Source organism: Paramisgurnus dabryanus, chromosome 7 (assembly GCF_030506205.2).
Source record: "Paramisgurnus dabryanus chromosome 7, PD_genome_1.1, whole genome shotgun sequence".
NCBI classification, from domain to species: Eukaryota; Metazoa; Chordata; class Actinopteri; order Cypriniformes; family Cobitidae; genus Paramisgurnus; species Paramisgurnus dabryanus.
In genome coordinates, this window is record NC_133343.1 from 14,707,210 (window position 1) to 14,712,820 (window position 5,611).

At 35.5% G+C, this 5,611-nt stretch overlaps 1 long non-coding RNA gene across 3 annotated transcripts; it reads right to left on the minus strand.

The window, feature by feature from the left end:
- Positions 1-396: 396 nt before the first annotated feature.
- Positions 397-2,776, minus strand: LOC135734336 (uncharacterized). 3 transcript variants are annotated; one of them, XR_012337030.1, is made up of 7 exons: positions 2,749-2,776; positions 2,435-2,518; positions 2,242-2,330; positions 1,078-1,306; positions 810-873; positions 578-680; positions 397-496 (listed from the first exon to the last, which is right to left on the minus strand). It is a non-coding gene; the product is annotated as an uncharacterized lncRNA (long non-coding RNA). The 3 variants fall into 3 exon arrangements; XR_012337031.1 differs by lacking the exon at positions 2,749-2,776 and adding an exon at positions 2,621-2,659; XR_010527271.2 differs by lacking the exon at positions 2,749-2,776 and having other exon boundaries at positions 2,435-2,607.
- Positions 2,777-5,611: the final 2,835 nt, after the last annotated feature.

Here is a 5,611-nt window from a genome sequence, read left to right on the forward strand (position 1 = left end):
GCTGACCCACCAGCATATACCACCTTGGCTAAGTTGGTTGGCTGTCTTAGCTGGTTTAAGCTGGTCCTTCAACCTGGCAAAACTGGTACGTCAGCTGGTCTTCCACCCTGACCAGCTACAAAGTGAACATACACATCTCAGAGAGAGCATAGGTCACACACACACACACACACACACACACACACACACACACACACACACACACACACACACACACACACACACACACACACACACACACACACACACACACTTTTACTATGACATAAAATAATATAAGTTGTCTTATTATATTGATCTTTGATATTATTGTAGTTTTTTGTGTTAAAGGCATATTGAAGTATAATATGTAGAGTATATTCACACAGACTCACTTTAACTCAATGTTAGTTGCAAGTTTGAACCTGAGCTGCTGAAATTTGCCCTGTGTAACTGTAGCATCGTCCTAATTCCCATCTCCCAAACTGCCTCCCCTCTGAAGAAACAGATAACGAATCTACAAACAAAAACAATCCATAGTAAACATGGGTAAAAAGTCAGCAGTGACTAGTAATGTTGCGTGTGTTATGGCACATACCATCTTTTGAAAGTCAGCTTGGCTTGCTGCATTTTTCCGACCACTGCTGTGATGATGTCCTGGATTTGGTCTACTTTCAGAATGATTCTCCACTCCAAGATTTCTTTCAAGAAGGTGTTTTGAAACATTAATAAAATTACTAACTACACCAGTAAAATAAATGAACAATAAGTCTGTCTGGAAGAAAATCAATATCAATAATTTAAGGTAAAAAAATAACAAAATAGTGTACCTTGATTCGCTGGTTGGAAGAAATTGATTGATGTGCTGCATTTGTGATTGTGCATGAAATGGAACTGTAAACACATTCCAGATAAAAAAACAAACAATAAAAACAATTAATCATTTGTAAGTCACTCAAGGCATATGACAATTAATAAATTGAAATCAAGTAATCATCATTATACTACAAATACTGTAGACTGAGATTAAATATATTGTTTCTTAATTCCACAGAAGTATAACAATTTAAATGACTAAAAAAATTAAAATGTACTCACAATAAGGTGCCTCAGGCAACATCAAAACATATTTTTGCTTTTTCTTACTGGTTGCTCCTCATCTAACAAAAAAAACCACAGGGAAAAAAATCTGAAAAGAATGATAATATGAAAGTAAATCATAGTGACCTTATAGTTTCACCTGGCTTTTCAGCTGAGAAATACTCCTAATTGCTGTTAATAATGATTCATTTTCTTCACTTTTAAACTGGAAATCTTATCTTCAGGTCTAGAAACAACAAGACAAAAAAAGTATTTGATATTATTAAGAAACTTACACAATGATTCCCACTGTTTTAAATCATGTAACAATGAATGCAGTGACAATTAAATCACCTTCAATAATGATTTTACCCTTAGATAATTTACTGTCCTACTGAACTGTGAATAAATGTGCATTTAAAGAAAATATGGATAGACAACATGCATTTTTCTTGATCATTCCAACTCTTGGTCAATATACATTACTGTACAAGTGTCTTAAAGGAGTAGTCCACTTTAGAGATGGGGTCCATTGACTTTTTATAGTAGGAAAAAAAATACTATGGAAAGTCAATGGGCCCCATCTATAAAGTGGACTACTCCTTTAAGCCACCATCACCAGCTTTGTTGTTTTAGCAAAGTTTTAATGTCCATCCATATTTATTTTTCACTTTTTTTATTAAGATACAAACAAAAAATACAGGAAATATGTACACAAAATTAAAAATAAAACAATTTTTTAGAACTAAATGTCTTCTTCAGACATCAGTCAGTATTTAGTGAGACCTCTCTTGGCACAAAACACATCTTGAGCTTTTTTGAGGAGACTGAAGTCATTGATTAGAATTAGGATTTAATTTTATTTAGGTTTAAGAGATCCTGCAGTTGCCTGCTATTGCTCAAGTTGAAGGTGAGTTTACCCTAAAAACTTGACACTTCAGCTTAAACTTTTATACTGTTTTTAATACTACATACACATTTCCTGTATTTTCTGGTTGTATCCTAATAAAGAAACTGAGAAATAATGATATATGATCACTACACAATTGCAAAAACCACAAATTTAATGGTAGCATGCTGGCCTAAGACTTTTGCACAGTACCTCATACAAACATTGTATATTTGGCTTGACAGTATTTGTTGAGGTTAAAAAGAAGTTTGGTATTACTTTGCATACTTTACCTGTGTGAGAAAATAGGCTACTCTGACTGCATATATTGTCCACAGCTGTTTGTCCAGAATGGCACATTGTTTATTTTGGTCTCAATACCCTTCAGATAAAAACAAGCATGTTTGATTATTTTTATTTTTTATATGTAGCTGACCATGTTGTTCATGTTTATTTGTATTTTATAAAACATGGATAAAATCTTACCACATTCTTTCACTCTAACCACAAGGATGGTGCTACCTCAGCCTTATTTTGTTCAGTAAAATGGAGCAAAACAGCACAGGAAACCTGTAAGTAAAGTCCATATAAATCTGTAAGTTCAGCTTGCAGTCCACAAAGGCAATATACACAGTTAGCCTTAATAGAGGACCATTGGCTTTATTCTCAAACCTTAGGCTAAAATTGTTTTCCAATGTTTTTCCTTTTTCCTGGAAACATGTAGGATGTTTAATCTTAGTTTTTCTCAAACCAGTATCAATATTACAGTATGAGATAAGCTGATCTGGTGCTGAACTTACCTTTTTGGAGGACATGTTTAGATGTTTATAGGCTGAGAAAACAAAATAAAGAAAGTAAATATATATATACACATCAAAATATATAAAAGAATATAAAAAATTAAGGTTTAACCATACACCAGATAAAGATTTAAAAATAAAGTCTAAACAATATATTCATAGGCTACATGCATTCAGGCTGATTCATTATGCTGCACATAATGCTTTAATATTATTAAAAATAATTGAACCACATCTACAAACTTAATTTGGTGATTTAGCCCACAAGTTACTTGAACTGGCATGTCCATTGTTTTTACAATGAATTAAATGGCTATTTTTTTTTTTTTTTTTACTGCGTTTGGCACAGTATTCAATCCTACACGTTATTGTACTACAGTACAGTAGGTGGCGGTATACTGTAGTGTGCTGTTCATGTCCGCATGCATCACCCCTGAAAGACTGCAGGAACAGAAACCCCTGGAAAGGTAAGTTAGGCGTTTTAATTTAAACCTTAAAATGCGTTTAATCACCACGACAGTAAATTTTCCTTCGCCATTACTAAAGAATCAATTCAGACAGAATCTCGCGCACGCTCACACTTGTAGGCCGTTTCTGAAACGGAAGACTGCATCCTCCGGAGGTCGATATGCAGGCTGCATACGTCATCAAGCCTCATTTATTTAAGTTAAATGAGCATTACATTCGCAAGTCATACGCATATTACAACAATTTACGATTAACTAAGAATAATAGTCAGCTTTTTAATTGTTAATATTCTTAAATCTGACAGTCTTGATGACGTATACAGCCTACAAATGCTACCGTAGCCTTCGGATTGAGAAACGGCCGTAATGAGCTCGCGCAGTAACTTATATTAATTATTACTTTATAACATTATACATTTACTCAAACACTGAAACAAAGTAAGCGAGTAACTTAAATATGGCTACAAACCTCGAATAAGTTATTTACCATTTACAAACCTCGAATGAGTTATCAAACTGCCCTCTTGAACCAATATTTACTGTATATGGTAACGAAATCTTACCCTGTAACGAAAACTTGACGAAATTACTAACTTATCTAACAATTAACTACAAAATAAACGGGATGTGTATAAAAAATGACGAAATTTAAAGGAGCTTTTGCTTATTCCTACCATCGAGACCGTTGTGTCAGTTGAAGTATGACGTCATTGTGAGGCCTCGTGCCAGATAATTCGAATGTTCTCTCGCGCATTCTGGGCCTATACTGGCACGTGATAAAGAGATATGCTGTCATCTTTTCTTTTACAACACAAGTTGTAATATATATTAGACAAAACAATAAAATTAATAAAATCTGTGATTGTTTGTCTAAATCCTAATTGCTGTGTGTTGTACAACTTGATAATTCATAAAAGTATAACAAGTGTTTGTTTTTGTAGATGAGTTCCCTATTAAAGAGAGGCTTGATGCTGTTTACTCCACACTCTTAGGCTGATTTTGGATTATTTGTCTGTGAAGACACAGTAGTTCAGTTTCCGAATCCCATCAAGAATGAAGACCTGCAGGCCACCATATTGAGCTGTGAGTCAAAATTTATACTTTTATAACCATACCGGTATATGACATTTCAGTGTAGTGCCATTTAAGTTTCCCTGGCTAAAATAATTTAATTAGGTAATATTTGTTAATAAGATTATTAATAAGTTATATTTGTATATTTGACTTGTATAGCAAGTTATATAGTTACAGTATATTTGTTTGAACAAATAAGGATATTGTTAATAACAAGCTGAGATGGTGAGTTTTCTGGCTATGGTTTTACAGGATGTTTAAGAAGGGGAAAGCCAGAATAGGTAGCTTGGTTAATTTCGTTTACATGCATAGTTCATGGGGAAATTGTTTAGAGAAAGCATTCAAACACAACCAAACATCTGATGCTTTTTACTGTCTCATGCTTTTCTGTGTTCCAGGCAGGGTCTGATGTCATGATATGGCGCTTTTCCAATGTAGGGTACAACTTGGCTCGGCACGATGCAGCTCAGCTCGCTTTCATTGCTTTTCCAGTACAGTTTAGTATCGCTTCAGAGTGGGTGAGATTATAGGCAGGGGTGCACATAAGGGTGTGTAATTGCGCGATTAGAAACAATTCCAGCGTACCAACGTTGCTGGAATTTTGTTACATAGTTAGCTAATTTACTGCAACATAAGGAATTTCATAACATCTCGATCACTCCCCAGTGACTGGTCCCAGTATAGGTCATAAACCCCGCCTCCCCCATGTTATTCAATGGGACTTGAGACCAAGCTGTTTTTTTGTCATTTACTGTAGGTTTTATCATGCTGATGTAAATTCAAGTGTTTGTTTTTAAAATAAGTTTGTTTTTAGTTAGTTAGTTAATGCTATAAAACGGTGGTGTCACGTCATGATTGACAGCTGTGTATGCACATTCTGGGAGAGTGAGGGCGGGGCCTTGATTTTGCGGCTTTACTTCCTGCTCACTACTGTGCAGGACTGGTCCCGAAATTGCTACTGCGCAGACTTAAAACCCAAGATGTCAGCGGCGACACTGGCGGCTTCACTTTTCACCAATGGAAGAGAGCAAGCTCTCCAGGTGCTCCTTTTAGAACCAGGACAAAAAAAGTTATGTGCACCCCTGATTATAGGCTTATTGTTACAGTTGTGTCCCCTCTACTGCCGTAACATCATCGTAAATGCGATACAAACACACACACACAACATGGAGCAACAGAGCATATTAATGGAATGTAGCCACAAAATCAAAATTGACAGCCACAACTACATTTTCCACTACCTCTCTCACATGACAGGTTCTGTACAAACACCCGTGTCATCAGTACCTGCACTCCGCGGACAGAACGTTTAAGCCATGACG